Genomic DNA, 22,082 nt, shown 5'->3' on the forward strand with positions numbered 1-22,082 from the left:
CCGACTTTTCAGGAACGTTGGTTTTACCCCTTTACCACCGGTTATGACAACCAGACCCCCCAGCCTGTCACGTAAAGCTTCGGCTCCTCGTGTGCCCTTGTGTCGGCCACCTCTGTGGGCTCTACACCGTCCCGTGCCCGCCCCCCCCGCCGCCCCCAGCTGCCCTCTTATGAGCATCACGTGTTTTAGGAGTTGGTTGGAAACCTTCAGAAACCTTCAGAACCCCCATCAGAAACCTTCTCTGGCCACCGCTTGTTGCCGTGGCTCGGCAGCACTCCCGGCCGGGGCCACCCCTGGCCTCGTGCCGTTCGGGACAGACTTACCTCCCGCTGGCTGCGCTGGGAAAGCGCGTGAGGCTTTGGAGTCTCGGACAGCGAGGTTCACGCCTTAGTGGTGCTACTTGCCAGAGAGACCCTGGGAACGTCATTTCCCCCCTTAGTGGCCTCACTTGTAACGTGAAAATATGTCAGCGGGGAAGAGTGACCTTATTCGGCTTCCGGATGAGGACCGTGAGAGGTGAGCTCTCCCTGAGATCCTGAGGAAGCAGCTGCAGAAGCCCCTTCGGATCACTTGCTCGCACGTGAATTCCCTTCCCTCCATTGCCTCATAGGTGCGTGTTCTGTGGCTTTCGCCCCAGCTCCTTGGGTGCGGGGCCTGCGTGTTGTGTTCCTGTAAGTCACCCCCCTGGGTCAGTCAGTATGTGCCACCCCATGTGGTGGTAACATGTAGGCCCGAGCCCCAGCATTTAAAACAAGATGTGGGGATCTCTGCGGGGCTCAGCGGTTGAGCGCCTGCCTTCGGCCCGGGGCATGATCCTGGAGACCAGGGATCGAGTCCCACGTTGGGCTCCCTGCATGGAGCCTGCTTCTCCCTCTGCCTGTGTCTCTCCCTCCCTCCCTCTCTGTATCTCTCATGGATAAATAAGTAAAATCATTTTAAAGATAATGCTAATAATAAAGTAAAACAAGAGATGTGGGTTTCTCGCTCACCCTGCACACCCATGTGGATCCGTAGGGCCAGCCCTCCTCGTTGTGCTTCCCCAGGGAGCTAGACCTCTCACGTTTCACTGGCCACAGCAAGTCCCTTGGGCAAGTCTAATGTTCAAGGGGAGGGGTGGTGTTGGGGGTGGGGGGGCTAATCGTACCGCGTATCTGGAGGGCGAGGAATTCAGGAACGTTGGTCAACCGCCTAACCACTACTGTATCCTCCAGAAGCCTGCCCCCTGCTTCGCACGTGGAGACGCCTGTTGGGAAGCCTCCTGTCGCGGCTTGGAGCCGAGGTGGTGAGACACAGCCCTGTTCTGCGGGCGCTCACGGTTCCCTCCCTGATGCACAGCCTTTGCCAGAAACTGGGAACAAATCTAGTTGTCTACGGGTTCAGCCCCATCCTCCGAGCAGTGAAGACACACGAAGAAGAAAGTTGTATCGCGTCTGAAATTCTGACTAGTATTCAGGGACCACGGCGCTCTGAAGTTCGCTGATTCTCGATTCACCCCGTTCACTTGGTCATTAGCTCAATAAATACCCTATGTGTCGAGACCTGCCACGTACCCGGCACTGTTGCGTCCGAGACAGCGTAGTAATAACAGGTGTGTCCCTGCCTACTCCGACCTGACAGTTGGGCCTGAGAATGGAATCTGGGCACAGCCAACCCTCCTGGGCTTGCATCGCTTCCTGGCGACCTTGGGCAGGTTCTCAGAACTCTCTGCACCTCAGTTTTACCATCTTTAAAGTGGGAATGATAACCGGCCATAGGTATGTGCAATAGGGTTATCATTAGGAGGAGGTAGGTGGAGAACCCATAGAGAAGCCTTGATTAAGCTGTTGGCACAGGGAAAGCCTTGATAAGCACCAGCCACACCTTTTGTCATCGTCACCGCCTTCCCCCTCCTCACCCCCGTTGTAATAATACTTAGGATGAAAATGAATGATGGTGGGAATGGCAGGATGTCGCACCAGTAAGGAAGGTCTTGCATTTTCCTGTAAGGACCGTATGGCAGATGGTTGTTTGCCTTACACGGTAGTCCCCGAGAGCTTGTTTCTCGTGGACCCGCAGCTCCTGGTAAAGACCACTGCGGCGCTCACACCTGCCTCGCCCCGTCTCCAACACTGTGCTGGCTCCAGCACATCCCCTCTGATGCCTCCAAGTCCCACCATCTAATCCCTTTTGAACATTCAAGTGGCTTTTCACTGCTGAGGTTCAGAGCATGGGAAGAACCGCCGAATATGAATGGAACACTTTTAAAAAGGGAGAAAACGTGCGTTTTTAGAGCCGGTATCAGTCACTCTTCCTAAGGAAAAACACATGCTAAGTCCCTCCAGGGTGCAGACACCTCAGATACGTGACCAGGCGAGGACATGTGTTGGGGCGCTCGGGTGGCTCAGCGGTTGGCCGTCTGCCTTGGGCTCGGGGCGTGATCCCGGGTCCAGGGATCGAATCCCACATCGGGCTCCCCGCGAGGAGCCTGCTTCTCCCTCTGCCTGTGCCTCATGAATATATAAATAAAATCTTCTAAAAAGAGAGAAAAAGGGCAGCCCTGGTGGCACAGCAGTTTAGTACCGCCTTCAGCCCAGGGCCTGATCCTGGAGACCCGGGATCGAGTCCCACATAGGGCTCCCTGCATGGAGCCTGCTTCTCCCTCTGCCTGTGTCTCTGCCTCTCTCTCTGTGTATCTCTCATGAATGAACAAATAAAATCTTAAAAAAAAAAAAAAAAGACATGGTAGGTTTGGCAGGAAGGACAGCAGAGCCAGGGAAACACCCCTGCTCATTCCCCGGTTATGCATAAAATGGGTCTGTACCTACCTGAGTTCAGAATCATCGAGTAAAGAAAGGGAAGTCACCCCCTGCCACTGCTACAGCCAGACATCGCCTGAATCGAGGACGTACGCACGCCACAATCCTAGTCCACCCCAGCCTTTTGACAAAATATCCATCCTCCCGCCCCTGCCCCGCCTACCCCTAGAAAAAGAAAAGTATATGCCCCATCCAAAACGCTGGCCTCATCAAATCCTGACAGTTTGCCGCCCTGTTTCATAGCTGCCTGGTAGCTGGATCTGTCTCTAAGGTCTGGCAGGAATCGGATACATCTGGCTCCACTGAGTTGTTTAATATTGTTGGCGTGAGCCGGAGAATGGGGGAAATGGCAGCAAATGTGTCCGTATCTTACGGTGAGGCACGAGGGAGTTGGAAAAAAGTATATACTTTATTTCCTCTTGATTTGAAAATGATGGGAAGCGAAGGGAGCGGGGCGTCCCCTTGCATCCCGTGTGTAGGACAAGTCGCCAGCGTGGGGCGATGCCCTCGGGCTCCGCAGCGGTGTGGCCCAGGAGGACGCGAGGCCCCGTCTCATCGGTATGCAGCGTGGCCCTGGCATTACACACGCTAATCCCGACACAGTAAGCTGTAAAGGAGGCGCTTGCTTTCTTGCTTCGAAATGAATGGAGCAGCCTGGAATCTTCCAGTTTTACCTCCTGCGTTAACCTGGAGCGATGCCAGCGTGTCGGGCTTTACTCCGGGGAACTCGCATCATGTGAAAACCTTAAATCAGGCCTGTCCGCCAGTACACGCGGTTCTAATCCGGTGAATATTTTTAGCTAACGATGCGCATGGGGCCCTTGAGCGCCACAGTCGTGCTCTGCTAAGACCATGCAGATGTAACCACTTTTGCCTGTGTTTTTTTTTTTTTTTTTTTTTTTCCTGGAAGGAATCGATAAGTCCCCACGCCTCCATGGTTTTACCCAAATCCCTCACGCAGCGCACCAGGCATTGAGCATGTCTTAACCTTGGCGGTAGTGCGCGGCCCGATCTCTGGGGTCGGGTTCTCTTACTGTGAGCCTGGGAAGGTTTAAAAGGAAGGATTGTCTTTCCCTTTGTTTTTTTTTTGTTTTGTTTTGTTTTGTGTGTTTTTTTTATAAATTTATTTTTTATTGGTGTTCAATTTGCCAACATATAGAATAACACCCAGTGCTCATCCCATCAGGTGCCCCCCTCATGTCTTTCCCTTTGATTAGCCACTTACTAGGAACCAGAACCTTTGACTCTGTCAAGTTATGGGAACTTGAGCCGAGAGTCCCAGCTGTGGAAGGTGGAAGGAGAGATGCATTGAGCAGCCGTCCGCCTGCCCCTGGTCCCTCCTGGACGCGGGGAAGTTAAAACACTGGGACTCGTTTTAATGAATGAACCTCACATGGAACATCATTCTTCAGAGCCACGCACAGATGTCTGAAAAGGAAAATTTCTTTCCAGAAAACTCAGGTTTTTCGTAACTACCTCTTTCATACTGATGGCTCATTCCCAGGGGAGTGATTTTTTTTTTTTTTTTTACACTTCCGTTCATCCAGGAAAAGAGAGAACGTTTTGAGAATCCTAAAAAGCAATGTGGGATGGATCTTTCAGTGACAACTCTTTGTCGGGGAGCCCCGTGTGCTGAGTGAAGTGCTGGATAGAAGGTCAGTGCAGTGCAGTTAGGAGCACGGACGCATTAGCCGATGGCCTGGGTGCAGATCCTGGCCGCGGCCCGTCATCCTGTGTGAGGTTGTGCCGGGCATACAGCCTTGCAGTGTTATGGTTTCCCCTTTGGTGAAATGGGGCTACCAACCATACTTCCGTCATTCTGAAGTGCTCGGAATAGGGCCTGGCCTGTAGTAGGTAGTCGAACGGTACGGCCACCTTTGCTGCTACTGTCGTTGATCGCATTATTATCATTATTAATTATCGTTAACGATTACTAGATGCTGGGAACAAAAATGTCCACAAGAATGAAACAAAAGCCACTGTGGTCCCTGTCTTTATGGAGCACAGGGTTTCCTGGGGGAGGCACACACTACATACAAGATCATAGTAAAACTGTGACTGTGGTTTGTGCCATGATGACGGAGAGCTAACTCTTTCCAGGGAACACAAATGAGGAGACCTGTCCTGATCAGGAAGGTTGTCAAGGGCTTCCCTGAGGAGGGGATGATTGCCCTGAGATCAAAGGGAGGCAAAACATTAATTCATTACAAAATAATTCAGAGGAACGCCTGGGTGGCTCAACGGTTGAGCATCTGCCTTCGGCTCAGGGCGTGATCCTAGAGTCCCGGGATCGAATCTCCCATCGGGTTCCCATCAGGGAGCCTGCTTCCCTGCCTGTGTCTGCCTGTGTCTCTGCCTCTTTCTCTGTGTCTCTCATGAATAAATAAATAAAATCTTAAAAAAAAAAAAAAAGAACTCAGAAAACACCAAAAAGCCACTGATAATTCATCCATCCAACGATAACCACTATTAACATTTTACTTCGCAGCCTTCTGTATCTTTTTTTTATGAATGAATAAAAACACACACACAGCATGCATATTTCCTCATCCCCCAAAGTGACATCCCGCTCTTAAAAAAAATACATGTTTTCCCCTAAAGTGCCTTCTTTCACTAAGCCACCATACCACAGACACCTTACTGTGTCAGCCGTGGGGACTGACTTCCTGATGGCTGAGAGCCCCTCGGGACCTTCCAGATGGTGACCCACCTGCTTACCTCCCCGCCCCAGCCCTCCCTTTCCTTCCCACAAGGCAGGATGGTTCTGCAAGAGCCAGCCCTGCATGGCATCCACCTGACAACCATTGTCACCCGGACACCGAGCTTCCGTCTCTGCACGGCTGCTTCACAGGACCTGCTGAGAATCTCCAGACTCCCCGCAGTGTAGTCTGATGTGCACATGGTACCCGGAAACTTCATGGCTACTTCTGAAAACATAACTTGGGTTCCCAACCAGCTGTTTAACATGTGGAGGAAAAATTTATCCACGTGCCTATCACCTACCTTCTTTCTTAAAGTACCTCTTCTTTTGGGGATCCTGAATTCTAAAGAATTCCTCTTGGGGAATTTGCTCCTAGGGTCTTTTTTTTTTTTTTTTTTTTTTAAAGATTTTATTTATTCATGAGAGACACAGAGAGAGAGAGGCAGAGAAATAGGTGGAGAAGCAGGGAGAAGCAGGGTCCATGCAGGGAGCCTGACACGGGACTCGATCCCGGGACTCCAGGACCATGCCCTGGGCTGAAGGCAGGTGCTAAACCGCTGAGCCACTCAGGAATCCCCCTGCTCCTAGGGTCCTAAGAGACCCCCACACCTTATTTGTCTCTTGGAGGATGAGTCCTCTTGAAATGGCTGAAGGCCCAGGTCACTAGGATTCACCTTTAAGGGACATAATTTTCATGGATTCAAAAAAAGGAAAAAACCATCAATGGCCTTGTGCTCTGTGAATTGACTTTCCGCCTCTTTCTCCTCCTCCTCTACCCAGTGACAGGTTGATTCATTCTTTGCCTTTGCGGTACAATTGAAGACCTGTCTGCTCCCTGGCTGAGGACCCTGTTAGCGGGTATATATATGGGCTCTGTCCCGTGCCAGGTGGGGTGACGGCAGCTGCTCAGCGTGTGGCAGCCCCAGCCTCCTAACAGCACCCTGTCCAGCTTCCTTTGTGCCACAAAGACTTGTCTTGATTTGGTTTTCTTTCTTTTTTTTTTTTTAAGGTTTTATTTATTTATTCATGAGAGACACACAGAGAAGCAGAGACACAGGCAGAGGGAGAAGCGGGCTCCCCGCAGGGATGTGGGACTTGATCCCAAGAATCTGGGATCACACCTTGAGCCAAAGGCAGATGCTCAACCGCTGAGCCACCCAGACGTCCCTTGACTTGGTTTTCACTTCTTTTCCTCATACTCTCACAGCTTCACCTTGAATCAGTCCAAAATGTCCAAGGTCAGTGACCAAGGTCATTCAGTAAAACTGTGGAATGGTGCTATATCTGTTCGGGCTCCTGTGACTAAATACCATAGCCTGGGTGCTTTAGACAACAGATGCTTATTTCTTGTAGTTGGAGAGGCTGCGAAGTCCAAGTGCAGCCCAGTTTGGTTCCTCTGAGACCGTCTTCCTGGCTTGTAGAGGGCCACCTTCTTGCTGGGTCCTCACCAGGCAGGGAGAGAGAGAGCGAGCAAGCTCTCTGGTGTCCCCTTCTTCGGAGGGTGCAGATCCTCTGAGAAGAGTCCCACCCTCATGACCTCATCCAACCCTAATTGCCCCCCAAAGGCCCTACCTCAGATAGCATCACATGTGGCTTAGGGTTTCAACGTGTGAATTTGGGGGAGGGGACACAGATATTCAGGCCATAACCAACAGGTCTTGGGACTCGGGGTGAAGGACAGTATGCAACTAAGATACTGTGGCTGGTAGAAGAGAAAATCCAGACTGTCGGGAGGGTAGGGAGGGCATCCAGAGGAGGGTGGAGGGGTGGAAGGAGTGGCAACACATGCCAGCTTTGCTACTTACTGGCTATGTGGCCTCGAGACACACGTAATCTCTCTGAACTGACCTTTCCTGCTCTCGTGAAAGGGGGGCTGGGCATGCTCGTTCACGGGCCAGCCAGGAGTTCTTTATTTATGAGTTTATGCGTCCCGGCAGCGTTCTTGGTTCATTCAATCAATCAAGAGCTACAGATTTTTTTTTTTTTAAGATTTTATTTACTTATTCATGAGAGACACGGAGAGAGAGAGAGAGGCAGAGACACAGGCAGAGGGAGAAGCAGGCTCCATGTAGGGAGCCCAATGTGGGACTCAATCCCGGGTCTCCAGGATCATGCCCTGGGCCGAAGGCAGACGTTGAACCACTGAGCCCCCCAGGCACCCCGTAACTATGGATTGATTGGTAGGTTGGTTACCTGGGATGTGTCAGGCACTGCGTTAAGTGTTGCAGTTAAGTGAATCTCATGTGTGTTCCCAAGCCCCACATGCAGGACAGGGTGGGCACTCAGTCAGTGTTTCCTTTCAGGTCCCACACAGAACGGATCACGGGAACGGGGGTTAATGGGAGTGAGCCAGTCATGGAGCTGGTGCTCGCCCAGCACGGTGACAGACTGGGGAGAGAGAAACATTTTGTTTTGTGAAGCCCGAAAGTGAAGTGCTCTGGGTGCAGGATTGCAGTGGGTCCTGAAAAGGGTAATCGGGAGAGACATCTGGGGGTGGAAGCTGGGTGGGGCAATAATGGGAGCCACATGCTGACCTCTGAGGCTGGAGGTGCAATTACTATTAGAACGTAGAACGATAAGCCCATCGCCAGAAGATAGCCAGACCATTGGCAGGCCTCCCCACCCACCACAAATCTTGTCTTTGTTGCTAGATGGTAGAAAAATAGCCGTATGACTCCAGGGACATTTATGAGACTAACCTCTTATTATAGCTTGACGCGAACAACCTTGCATTGGAGTTAGAAGTCATCACGTCACGTTTTTAATGCACATCGTAAGTCTCAGTAACCAGGTTGTTTGCCATCATGGGTGGTGATGGGGGTTTTGTTGTGTGGTTATTGGGTTGTGTTTTGGTTTTGGTGTGAGGTGTTGGGTTTTTTTTTTTTTTTTGTATCTTTTAAATTAATTTTCAATTAAGTTTTGAAAGAACAAAGTATAAAATTAACTAACTTGCAATTAATTTCAACAGTAATTATGCAAAAATTCTAGGCATGTGAAAGATGGGGGGCACGGAATAATTAGTCGTGGATTTTTTCACTACCATAATTACCCTGATGAATATGTATGAGGCCGTTTGGGAAAGGAACGCACAGCAAGCAGTTGTATTTAATTAAACTTTTAGCTGGCTTAGCTCAGGGAGCCTGCATTGTGTTTTAGTCTCTCAGACTATTAGCAAAGCCTCCCCAAACAAATAGCTCCCAGAAACATAGAGGAGAAAGTCACAGGTGTCTTCTTGCTCAGGTATCCTCTTAATTCTGTAGACTTCTGGTTTTCTTGGACCCTCGGCATGGCATGCATCGTTGTCCAGGGGGCCGACTGGACAGTACCTCGGATTATCATTGCTATGGCAAGGAAGCCTAGCCTAAGCCTGGCACACAGGCCGCTTTGTTTTAAGTGCAGCCCGTGTCTCACACCCTCCGTTGGGCTTCCCTTCCTATCGTGCGGGATGTAGGAGCTGGGTTATAACAAGCCTATGATCAGAACAGCATCTCCTGGATTGAGCCGTTACTGCAGGCCGCTCAGTATGCTAAGCTCTTGACGTGCATTATTCTCTCTTTCCTGTCTAGCCACTGAGATCTGAGACCAAGGAACTTGCCCATGGCCGCTTGCCTAATGGCAGAGCGACGTTTGAACCCTGCTCTTTCCGACCCTATGACCTGTGCAGTGTGCCACTCATTCACTCTCCTGTTTGTCCAAGCTGGAAAGAAAAAAGAGCTAGAAATCCTTCTAGTCCTCACTTGAGGCGGCACGTGGAATTTATTCCACTTGCTTGTTTTTCTGAGGTTGCCCTCCTGCTGCAGATGGACATACCAGGGGTATCTCAGCCCGTGAAGCAAGGCCCTGATAGGAGGGCATGACGAATAATACTGCAGAGGTAGTAGGATGGCGGTACCTCCAGGGGTGGCCACAGATGTCCCCTGAGCTCCTGGGCTGTTTTCCTACCACTGTGTTACGAGCTTTATAAAGACCAAGTCCAACCTTCTCAACACCCCAGGATGTGGCTGCTGTTATGCCCGTGCTACAGGTGAGGAAAACTGAGGAGTTTAAGTCACTTGCTAAGATTGCAAAGCCAGTAGGTGGTAGAGCCAGGATTCAAAAGCAGGCCAGGCAGCCTCCAGAGGCTAGAGTCTATACTGGACATCAGAGCATCATGTTCCCAACCCCTTTTATTATGTAAGGGCCGCCACTCACTGGGTAGGAAAAGGCCGTCTTCAGTCTTTCCTGCTGGTGGCAAGAGCCAAAGTCTCAGTGTTGGCAGTCTGGGGAGATGTCCCCTGGTTGCAAAGGAGATGATGATATTTGGGTGCTTGTCAAGAACTTTCTAGAATCTCCAGAGCAAAGGATTAGAGAAGCATAGAGCATGTCTCACTGCAGTCATTACGGGATCGTGTTTTTATTTAACACTGAGGTTCCCATTTCCAAATACAAAACCGCCAAAAGGCCTCTCAGCCTCATCCCTTCTCTGTTAGGTCAAGCTCTCTTGATCAGTGACTACTTAGGATCGTTGAAGCCCCGTCTCTTCAGGGTCAGTGGTTACTAGCTAGAATGGTGTGTGATTTCTGCAGGCAGTTACAGCTTACCAGAAGGGCCGGGATGGGCCCTAGCGAATGCTGATTCCATGGCCCTCATCCAGTTCTCATTAAGCTCGATGGCTTTAGTAAAAAAAGAAAAAAAAAAAAAAAATCCATCACACACAGCTCCTACCAGACTGCCATTAGTGGAACCGGGAAGAACCTTTCGCCAAGTGAAGCAATTTCCTCATTCTTTAATTAAAGCAATTTGGGGCTGAATGTATTTATGGGCAGACTCGCTGAAGTGAGACAGAAGTATTTTACAGTGTGCGTGTCAGAGGAAGATCACAACATCCCGGGTATCCCTCCATCGTACGTAGGGCAGGTACGTATAGGCAGATCAGGCCGGAGCCAAGTCTTTATGCAGAGTCACAGGCGGCAGAAGGAGGTGAGAAACTGTGGCACGGAGAGAGGAAGCGGTTTGCCCAGAGTTGGAGAGCGAGCCAGCCAGTGGCCACACTGGCCCAGGCCCTACCTTCGGGTCCCACCCTTAGACATGCCTATCTCCTACCAGCATCCCGTTTGGGTCATCATGTCACTCTTACCCTGCAAAAGTCTGCAGAGAGCTACCAGCCCCAGGCCAGACCACCTGGCCCTGTGCACCAGCAGCCCCTGTGTACCCCAGGCTCCCAGCTCCTTCCTCCTCTTCATTAATAGGAGGCCAGAATTCTCTGGAACTAAGATTTTATATGTTCTAAGCTCTGCCTGGGGTTCAAGATCACTCTTCAATTGTTCATTCAATTTGCATTTGCCTTATTCTTAATTCGAACAAAACCTGTGAGTTTAGGGTGAGGTAAGGTGACAAAACCGTGGTCCCTTCTTGGTCTCCGCAGGGGGCGCATTCATCTTTTTATCCACAAAGAGAACCAGTAATGGGGGAAATGCCAGAAGTGACAGCATCTTTAGCTTAGGGCTCAGGGTTTTCAGAGCTGCTAAACCAAAGGAAGCAGGAAAATCTGTAACATCCCCTCTTATTCCCTCAACAGTCTTGTACAGAGCGAGAAAGGGTTAAGAGTTTGTTTATCTGCCATCAGACAAGATGCTCCAGAACAGCTCCAGCCTCAGTCTGTACTGTCGAGACCACAAGGGGAGTCTGTAATCATGACTGATGATGAGTTCTCCTCCTCTGGAGCCAACAAAAAAATAACAATTAGCTGAGTTTTCCTTTATCTCCTTCATCCATGTGTTTAATTAGTGCAATTGGACATAGATACTATTGCAAGAAAGCTTTGCTGGGATGATAGGGTGGCCAGCAAACTCTCAGAAATGATAAGGAGACTATTAATTGACAGGCATTTTGTTGGCTTCTGCCTGGAAGCTTCTGCCCTGAGTCTCCACCAAGGACTTGAGGTTGGTATTGACACCAGTGTCTCCTGGTTGCTCCGGGCGAAGGCATCACCAGAGGGACACCTGATACATAGAAACAGCAGAAGTAAGCCCGCAGCCCTCAACTTATGCCCAGGAATTATCTCTTACTTCCTTTCAACTTGAAAGTTCTGAGATTGGAGGAGGAAAACCATGGGGAATCCAGAGAACTAAATCCTTGTGAGAAAAGAGAACATTCTTTATGAAATACTGAGCGGTGATAATAATGCTTATAATGGCTAATACTGTGTGTGGTGAGCATTGTGACTGTAAGTGGATTGTAAACCCATAATTTAAGGCTTATTATCACTTACTGGTTCTACGGATATTATGAAGCACCTGATAGAGGTATGTAAGCCTGAACTTAGTGCTTGGAAGCGAGAGGAACACTTTATCAACATGACTGAAATGGGAATCCAACACTTGAGAGATGTAGGGTTTTCTTTGTAGGAAGCTGGCTGTACCAGTAACTCTGTAGCAAGGCGGGGAATAAGTGCCACAAGGTGGATCAGGTGAGGGGCCGTGGGAGGTTGTCACAGAGAAGTTATTTCTGGTTGGAGGGCTGGGGGGTGGGCGAGAAGTCAGGGAGAAAATAGTGGCCATCTGAGTCTTGAAGGCCAGTGATGTGGACAGGAGGTCATGTTGGGAAGGACATCATAGGCCAAGAGAGCGACGGTCCTAAGAAGGAAGGGCATCTAGAACTCTTTACCCATAGAGCCGTGTGACTAGTGGGACTGCCCTCTGCTTTCAGCTCTCCTAAGGCACGAGTTGACTTTACCCTTTGGACACAAGTAGCTCTTGCTCCATGTCCCTTTAGAGCGCACAGTGATGCTCTCAGCTGACACTGTGGTCCCATCTGAAGGCTCAACGCAGGGAGGGTCAGCAGCCAAGCTTACTCTCTTGGCAGGATTTGGTTCCTAGTGGGCTGCTGGGAAGAGGGCCTCAGCTCCTTGCCGGCTGGCAGGTGGAGGCCTTCCTCAGGTCCCTGTCAGGTGGACTTCCCTGCAGCACAGCTCTCACCCGGGCCCTCAGAGCAGGCGAGGGAGGGAGAGAGAACAAGCAAGCACTCAAGACAAAACAAGCCACAGGCTTTCTAGAGCCTGGTATTGGAAGTGACAGCTTGTAATCTCTCCCATATTCTGTTAGAGGTGAGAAAATAAGTCTGGCCCACCTCACAGGAAAGGGTCCCCACAGGGGTAAAGAATCAAAGGGGCCGTCTTCAGGGTTGCCCACCACATTGGGTGGGAAGGGGGGGAAGTGACAGGACCTGAGGTCAGAGAGGGCCTCCGAGGCCTTTTAAAGACTTTGGGTTTTATGTTAACAGTGACTGAACTGCAACCTGACCCATCCACGAGGATTTTTTTGGTTGTAAAAGATGATAATAGGAAAAGATTGGAAGGAGACCCTAAGTGCCTGTCGTAAGTTCTGGTTAAGTAACCAGTGGCACGTCTCTTCAGGTAGCACACCACGCAGCTACTACTAGTGGAGAGTTTTAGAGTTGATTCCAGGTCCAAGGCCAGGAAATACCAGAGTCTGAAGTATTTTGATGCCAGAAAGTAAACAAGTAAACATACAGAATCATGGAGGTGCGTTGAGCAGTGGCAGGAGCTGCGCCAGCCTGGAAACGCTCCCCATAGCCAAAAGTGGACACAACCTATGTCACAAATCAAATAATAATAGTATTGGATCATAGCTTGGGGAGTAAAATAAATATTCATGAGTCTCTCTGACATAAATAAATAACCAAATAAATAAATAAATGGGAGGCAGGGGCGGATCGTCCTTACAGACAAATTCCAGGTGGTGAATGGAGAAGGTATGAGGGAACCTGAGAAGCACCATGAGAACAGGACTGTCGTCATCGCTGTGGACAAGATCTCTGATGAATACCAGTGCTGGGGGGACGTCTGAAGTCTAAGCAAGGACAGGATCGTCGCATCGTCTCAAAGGCTCTCCTCCAAGATGGTATGAACTCCAAAAGGAAAAGCTGAGACTGGACGGTGAAGATTGTCGCCAGGTGGCACCTTCGGTTGACCAGATGACCGTGGTGAACACCAGCCGTGGGCGCGCCGCAGCCATCCTCTGGTGGGACACACCGAACAGGACGCAGCACCTCGGCGACAATCTTCCCGGGAACATGCCTTCACGTCTTCTCTTTGATCGTGAAGCTACATCAGAAAAGCCCACACGGAGGGACAGTCTCCAGAATAACTGCTCGGTCTCTTCCCAAGTGTCAAGGTCAAGGAAGACCAAGCTGTCCTAGCTGAGAAGACACAGATGCTCTGCAGGCTCCTGGATTGGGTGGTAGGACAGAAGGAGAACATTAGTGGAGAACTGGGGAAGTCTGAGAAAATCCTGGAACGTAGTGAATATAATCGTTCTAAATAGGGGGACCTCTTCGTTTGGACCGTCACTCTGTGGTCACGTTGGGGAAAGCTGGGTGTGGCTCTCTGTACCATTTCTGAAACTCGCCTGTAAATCTGAACCTACCTCAAAATTAGAAGTTTTTTTTGTTTTGTTTTGTTTTTTTAAAGGAGAGCCTGGCCTATCGCAGTGCTGTATGGGTATTTATTAAATAGACGAAATGATATTTGGTTTTTAAAAGATTGGTGTGGTTCATGAGGTTAAAAAAAATTAACTAAAATTAATAGATATTTAAGACATGTGCTGAAAGTACTAGGTATTTGCTAATATATGCCTCGACTAGTTCTGGAAGCTCACATGAAAATAAAATGGTACCAGTGGTTGCCTCTGGGGAGGGGACTCTGGTGGCTGAGAGACCGATAAGGAAACAGTTGCATTTTTCTCTGCAGATCCTTTCTGACCTTCTGAGTTTTGAACCAGGCATCAATTGCCTATTCAAAAAATACATTAAAAAAATAATCTAAGCGGCCGTGGGAGCTCTGAGGTTCTGTAGGCGCCCTATCCATTCTCCGGGAACCCTAAGCCCATCGTGGTGACCCAGGATCCCCTAGCACCCTGGCTGTGCCCCAGTGGATGCTCAGTAAAGGGTTAACGAATAAGCAAGTCGCCCCGCCGTTGGCCCGCCGTGGGATTGATCACGTCCACGGGATTGATCACGTCACGTCCTCTTACTTCTCTCCCCGAGGAGGCCAGCTTGGCTCTTCTCTCAGCTCCAGAAGGCTTTGACTTCTTCCCTGGCTGGTTTTAACACAGCCCCATTAGGGTTTAAAAATGCTTGCCTGAGCTCTCTGACCTATGTTCGGTGTCTGGAGAGCTTTTGACAGGGATACATGGATTTGAAAGTGGCCTTGGGGGAACTTGGTGATTCTTTCCTCTTTAAAGAATCCAGCAAGTAACTTTGAATCCTCCACGGCCTCAAACCCTGCAGTTACTCCTGTCTTCTGGAACAGCCAGGTGCCTTGACCTGGTGCCCAGGAGGCCCTCTGGTGTTAGAATGGATCCTCCCTCGCCTTATCTTGGGGAACAGTAAAACCTCCACCAGGCCTTCATTTCAGGAAGCGTAACTGTGCGACGGCCCAGCACGGCTCAGGAGACAGGATTGCAGGGTCAGCCGGGATTGGCCAGCTGCACAGGGCGGTGGCGGCCCCAGAGAGCAGCCGACCTGACCATTCAGGTATTTCGTATCCTAGATTGACACCACGTCTGCCACTGCCAATGGGAAATCTCAGTCACTGGCTTCCACAGGCCACAAAAAGCAAGAGCTCGGGGAGGCCTTGCAGGAAGGTTCCTGATTTCTTGGTTAACTTCCTGTGCAGTTCTAGCACCTTCTCACAGTCACTACCTTTTGCATATTCCAAAAGAGACTGAACCCTGGGTAAAAGCGGCCGGTATACCTCTCAGCTCATGGCTCGTTACCTGTCGGTCTGCTCAAGGAATCAAGATTAGACCCGTGGGGGCCAGACGGTCAGTATTTGGGGCTCCGTGTGCCCTAGAGCCTCTCGTCAGCCACAGTAGCACAAGAGCAGATGGAGACTCTGCGTAAAAGAACGGCCGTGGCTGCATTGCAGGAGCCCGTGATTTGTAAGAACAGCCAGCAGGCCAGCCTTCGCTGATGCCCGAGCGAGAGCATGGGGTGCTGGAAGGCAAGGGGCTCCAGTCAGGCTGTAGAAGAGTCAAGGGCCAGATCAGAGAGGCCTCCCTAGGCCATCGTTAGAAAGTCGGATTTCGAGTGCAAAGCAGCCGTCTTATGTGCTTCCTCAAAAGCTCGCTGAACGCAGCGTGGAGAATGGAGGGGAGCGAGTAGAGTAGGGTTGGACCTTGGGAGGCCACTCGGAAGTTCATGTGGGGATCCACGGTAACTTGTCCCAGCATCTGGCACCGGACTTGGCAGGAACCCGCCGGGACATCCAGCTCCAGGGAGGCTGGGGGGGCCCTTGGGGGATCGTATTGGATACCCGATGGTTGTTTCCTCAGCGGCCACTAATGAGATTGGTTTGCAGCAACAGTGGCGTGCCCGAGGTCGGCTCCCCGTCTCCCTGGCTTTTCAGGTCAGCCTCTCCCTGCAGTGCTATTTGTGTAGGAGTGCACGACCTCCCAGACTGGAGCTAGCGTGGCAGGACTCGGCTGGGGCTGCTGACGCTGCAGGCTCCGCCGACCCGGGTACTGGAGTTCACCGAGCCTTCTTAGACCAGAACCCAGCTGACCGCCGAGTCCTAAGAATCTCTGCTAAGCATGGATTTTGCAGCTCCCGCCAAACACTCCGGGCGAAGAGACACAGTAAACAGTAGGAAGGGCGATTCTGTGCAGCCGGCCCCATTCAGCAGACGCCAGGAGGCCTGTGCTTCTGCTGGACACAAGCACTGGCGGGCACTGGCGAGCGCTGATGGGCACTGGTGGGCACTGGCGGGCAGGAGCAGCCTCGGGGCCAAATGGGGGAGCCCAGGTTGCCTGAAGCCACTGTGCACACAGGAGGCCGAGTGCCCCGGAGTCTCCCCCTTGACAGTTAGGACGATGAGAACAGCGATCCCGGTTCCTGACTCATCACCAAGGCTCCCGCACCCGCCTGCTGGCACAGGCAGCTTTTGCTCTCTGTGGTCGTCAGTAGAGGAGGCACCAAAGGACTGTCCCCCGCCGCCCCGCCTTCCTTGCACTGTGCTCTTCTGCTGACATTTTTGCTAGCCGTGACAATTGAACGGAGTCCTCAAAAGGCCACCCAGGCCCTCACTCCAATTATCCTCATCACTGAGTTTGGGTAGCAATCTAAGCTCCTAATTTAAAAAAAAAAAAAAAAAAAAAAAAACCGTTTTCAGCCTTAAACAGCCAATTAAGTTCCTTATTCTCCAGCCAGTTCTGTAACTGCCCTGTGCCTATTTCTTAGCAGAGGCCGTTGAGCACCGAGCTCCCCGGCTTCTCACTGGCACCTTCCGCATCAGAGGCCGAGATCAAGCTCTGGGGGCGAGCGGCAGTTCCTAGCGGGCTTCAGAGAGCTCTGGGATCACAGGCGGTTTCCTCCGAGCCAACACGCCCGCCTTGGCCAGGAGCAGCTTGTGAATCAAGGGCCGCCGGCGGCAGCTGGCTGTCTCAGGACACCTGCCAAAGAGGCAGGGCCTTTCAGGGCTGCTTCCCTGCCCTCTGCCTAGGAGAAGGCGTGAGTGAGAGACACGGAGGATCAAGACAGGACCCCCTTGGTCTCTTGGAATCCATCAGAGCAGCGGAGAATTTCCTCGAAGACGTCCACTTCCTTCTGTCCTCAGTTTTACAAACTCTCATGTCGGACTCCCCTCCCCTCCCTCTCATTTTCCATCTGATCTTCGGGTGCTCGTCTCCCGCCTCTGGACGGTCCTCACGTCCCTAGCTCCCTCCCTCCTGGCAGATGGGCCCCGTCCCCTGGTTTCGGGCTCCGGCCAGGACAGCTCCTGCTGTGGTCCACCCGATGTGGGGCCGGCGGGCGGTGTGGATTTTCCCATCACCCTTCTTCTAGTTAATTTTAGAAACTTGAGTTGCCATGGCAATGGTACAGTGGGGTTTCCATGGTTCTCTTGTGACTCAGCCATTTGCCGGTCTGCCGTTTAAATTAAACTTTTTCAGTTCAGTGGGGACACGAGGCATGCTTGGAATAGGGACCTGTCAAGGTGCTGTGGCCCCCACGAGATGGGTAAACAAGAAAGTCAGAGTGCGTAGGGGATGCTTTTGGTTTACAATGACCGTTTCTGGAAGCTTCTGTGCTAGAGAGAATGGGCCCTAGGCAGTAGAGGTAATCTGAGGATGCCCGAGAGATGGGGATCCCAGGGTCTCTCCATGCAGTGAGCTCCCCCAGGGTTGGCTGTTTGGGTTCTGGAGTCCCCAGCACTGAGCACACGGCCAACCCTCAGTGTAGGCCGAATAAGTGGATATCAATGAATGTGCTCTCAGCCAGGCTTTCCTCCTCCTCGGAGAGAGCGTGGAGTCCTAACCGCTAGGCCACCAGGGGTGTCAGTTCCCATCCTTCCTTACAAGGCCACAGCCTCTGTGTCCCTAAAACCTAAAATCCCACGGTCTCCTTCCTGTCTCCTCCGGGTGGAGCATCCTCCCCCCCCCGTGGCATCCCCCCCACTGGCCAGCACTCGTGAAGCCCTTTGTAACTGCGTGCGAGGGGACCAGACTCACAGGTGCCAGGAAGTCAAGAGCAAGCTCAGCGTCGGCCCCCTTGGCTCCCGTCTCCCACGATGGCCCTTGGTGTGGGTGAGGATTCTGCGCCGGGGGCGGGGTTCCCCCTGGTTTACAGACATACTTCGTAGCTGCCACCCGCCGCCCCGAGTCCCTCATGGTCTCTGGCAGAACTGGGGCTCAAGCCAGCCTGAGCCCGAACACCGGCTCCGCGCCGCAGGCCGCAGCGTGCTTGGGCCCGGCTCCCCCGCATCTCCCGTCCCCCACATCCTGCAGCTGCCCGCTCCCCGCGTGAGCAGGAAGGGCTGGGGTGAGAGGCAGCCCCGCGGGCACCCAGGAAAGCTCTGGATGGATCCTGCTCTGGGCCGGGGTGGCCCCGGGGCTGGGAGGGCGGTGGGAGGAAGGGAAGCCAAGCGGAAGGCGCCCCTGGGAAGTGGAAGGTGCGGGGCAGTGAGCGGCGCAGAGCCCGGGCAAGTCCCGGGTCCCCAGGCCACCTCGGGAGAGGAGCCCGTGTGCTCTGGCTGCAGGCGCCCAGCCCTGTGCTGGGGCGGGGGGGACTGGGTGACTCTGGGAAGGGGTGACGTTGCCCCCGTCTAATTGATGACAGGGGAGGTTCTGGAAGGATGGGGCCCTGTTTTTGTACCAAACCCCTGGCCCATCCTCTACAGTCCTGGGCTGGCACAGCTTACACCTCGTGAATCTCTGGGTGTTGGTCAGACACGCCAGGGCTCAGGTTGCAGCTCTGTCACTTTCTGGCTGTGTGACCCGGGAATCACGACCTGACGTCTCTGAGACGTTCCCACCCGTGAGGCTGAGCTCCTGGCCACGAAGCACTTGGCACATTGGTGTTTAGTCTCACGTGGAGGACGCAGGGGCCTGTGGTAGGAGGACCACACGCTGAGACCAGACTTTGAGAGTCACCGGAGTTAGAGACCCTCTGCCCACTTTCTCCCACGCAGCATCTTAGGCGTTGGGAACACAGTGATGACTGAGCAGGATACGGCCCTGCCCACCCAGTTACATTCCAGTAGGGAAGAGGTGATTGCATACAAATACGGCAGACGGTGACGGGTGGGGACAAGGGCTGTGACAGAAGATAAGGCCAGAGGAGGGAGGGGACAGATGGAGAGGCTTGGCGGTGGCTCAGAAAGTCTTCCCACTGACACCGATCTGGGACAGGGACTTGGGTGGGATAGAGTGTGAGTCATGCAGATTCCCGGGAAGCAGCATTCAGAGCAGAGAACATGCAGCACGGGCAAAGGCCCTGGGGCAGGCATGTGCTTGGCGTGTTCTGAAACCACAGAAAGGAGGCCAGTGAGTCTGCAGCGCGAGAAGCTGGGGAGGAGCAGAAGTAGAGGCCGTGGTAGAGATTCGGACTTTATATGGTATGAGGGGAGCTGCTGGAAGGTTCTGAGGAGGGGAGTGACGTGAACAAAGGCATTTGGGTTCCAGAAGTCCCACTATGCAGCTAAGGGAACAAAGGCCAGAGGGTGAGTGGCGGTGGGGCAGAGGCTCCCAAGGTGGGGACAGGGGTGGCCGAGGGGAGGGTGCGGGACCAGGACAGGCTGGGGGCTGGTATGCAGGGTGCTCCCTGGGATCAGCTATGCCTTGCGCCCCTCTTTGAGGAGTCCTTGTCCCACCAGCACTGGGAGCAGTGGGACGGAAGCCCCAGAGCCCAGGGTGCATGAAACCGCCTTCCTTCTAGGGTGCGAGGGCCCGAGTGGTCTTGCTGAGACTTTCTGGAACCTCCAGGAGGGGTGAATGAGGTCGTGTCAGTAAAGCTGCTTCTTGGGAGCCCCTCTCCTAAGGCTTCTCTTATCAGCCTTTTCTCCGAAATTATTCAGGAAGGTTTTGCACTCGGCAGCTCCAAGGGCGCCCGCTCAGCAGTTCCTGGGCAGTCAGCGTTCCCGGGCGGGCGTGCCAGCAGCCGGCTGATCCCGCAGGGGCCCGCGCGCACCCGCTCACCCAGGCCGCCTGCGCTTCCTGCACCCTGGAAGGGGCCAGCTCCTGCCCAGCGCGGGTGGCGGGTGTCAGGAGGCTCAGCAGCTGCTGAACCCCGACGGGAGCTGCTCTGCGCAGCCGGGGGTGGGGGGCTGAGGCTTTCGCTTCTCAGCGTCGGCCTCGTGAGTGGGCAGCTACAGCCACAGAGCTTCCTCCGCACCGTAGGGCCAGGGGTGCCCCTGTCTGCCGTGTAGCAAGCCAGCTTCCAGAACGTGGGGAAGGTGCTTTTCGGGAATATGACAGGTGTCCTGTCCATCTCAGCACCGAGGTTGGGGAAGTAGCCATGTCCCCCCATGAACATGTCTCTGAAAGCCGCTCAGAAGTCCCATACCGCAGCCGTCAGTCACAGCTAGGCTCTGTAGGGGCGCCCAGGTGGCTCAGTCGGTTAAGCATCCAGCTCTTGATTTCAGCGCAGGTCATGGTGTCAGGGTTGTGAGATGGAGCCCACGTCGGGCTCTGTGCTGGTGGCGGAACCTGTTTAAGGTTCTCTCTCTCCCTCTACCCCTCCCCCTTCCTTCCCTTAAAAAATAAATAAATAAAATAAAATAAAATAACTAGGGTTTGTTGAGTGTGTACTGTGTGCCAGACCCTGTTCTAAATTTTTTAAATGTATTTTCTCTTTTTATCCATAATCAACCTATGATTATGGGTGGGTTCTACTGTTATCCTGTTTCACAGATGAGGGCACAGAGAGGTAAAGTAACCTGATCTAGGTCACACAGCTCATAAGTGACAGAGCCGAGAATTATATCTAAACAATTCGGCTTCCAGGGACGCCTGGGTGACTCAGCCGTCGGCCCAGGCCGTGACCCTGGAGTCCTGGGATCGAGTCCCACATCGGGCTCCCTGCATGGAGCCTGCTTCTCCCTCTGCCTGTGTCTCTGCCACCCTCTCTCTGTGTGTCTCATGGATAAATAAATAAAATCTTTTTAAAAAATAAATAACTGAGGCATTGGACCACGTGGTCCAGTTACTTCATCTGCCTGGGTTCCCATTTCCTCTTCTGTAACATGGTCTGCTTCATAGGCTGGCGTACACGCCATTACAAACTACACAGGCTGGATGGCTTAAAACACTAGAAGGGTATTTGCTCGCTGTTCTGGGGGCCAGAGGCCCCAGATCAGAGCCCTGGCAGGGCTGGCCCTTGGTGGGGGCTCTGAGGGGAATCCATCCGTGCATCTCTCCTGGCTCCTGGCGTCTGCCTACCATTGTGGACAGTCCTTGGCTTGGGCTGCACGACTTCCGTCTGTGCCTCCACTTCACACAGCCTACTCCCTCATCTGCGTTGTGTCTTCTCCTTTTCTCTCTCTCAGGACACTCCTCATCGGATGGAAAGCCCACTCATTTCAAGATGGTCTCATCTTGAGAGCTCTCCCTTAGTTTCATCTGCAGAGACCCTTAGTCTAAATAGAGTCTGAGATTCCAAATGGACATATCTTTGGGGGGGACACCATCGAACTTGCAGTAGATGGTGTAAAGGATTATAAGAGTGAATATAATACAACACAGAAGATGCTGCCAATAGGGCAAGAACTGCTGTCATCGTGATAATATTATTATTACTGTGTTTCCAAGTCCAAAGCAAATATGGTTGGTGGTGATGGTTGGTATTATTAATGTTCTTATTTTGAATCAGGAGTAGGGTACAGGTCACAAGGCAAATAGTGTTTCTCTGCCCGGCCCTGGACTTTTCCCCATACCTCCGAGGGTTGGTGCTGGGAACCCGAGGCAGGGGACCCTGTGGAGTCTGAATGCCTGGCTGATGAGGGCTATGTGAGCCATTGAGGGTCCTTGGTTTGAGAACTGAATTTTACAAGAATCACACGGTGACACAGACAGGAGGCTGAAGATGGAAAGAGCCCCACGAGGCAGTTTGTCTTCCTGGCCTGGGCGTGGATGTGGCTACGCAGATGGAGCCCAGAAGCAGAGGCTGGAGAAACACCACATGGCAGAAATGGACCACACGTGCTGGCTCTGTGTGGACGGAGTAAAGGAGAGAGATCAAGACAACCCGAATGCTCAGACCCAGGAGAACAGATGGCTGAGGGAATGACCGGCATCTGGGAGTCTGTCCTAAGA

At 52.4% G+C, this 22,082-nt stretch overlaps 1 protein-coding gene and 1 long non-coding RNA gene across 5 annotated transcripts in view; one reads left to right on the forward strand and one right to left on the reverse strand.

The window, feature by feature from the left end:
* LDLRAD3 (low density lipoprotein receptor class A domain containing 3) overlaps nt 1–22,082 on the forward strand; it is a 232,023-nt gene that overhangs the window by 198,769 nt on the left and 11,172 nt on the right. The window lies entirely within an intron of this gene.
* LOC140612911 (uncharacterized) lies at nt 13,090–17,322 on the reverse strand. Its single transcript, XR_012014040.1, has 2 exons — nt 14,529–17,322; nt 13,090–13,724 (listed from the first exon to the last, which is right to left on the reverse strand). It is a non-coding gene; the product is annotated as an uncharacterized lncRNA (long non-coding RNA).

Source organism: Canis lupus, chromosome 21 (genome assembly GCF_048164855.1).
Source record: "Canis lupus baileyi chromosome 21, mCanLup2.hap1, whole genome shotgun sequence".
Classification (NCBI taxonomy): domain Eukaryota; kingdom Metazoa; phylum Chordata; class Mammalia; order Carnivora; family Canidae; genus Canis; species Canis lupus.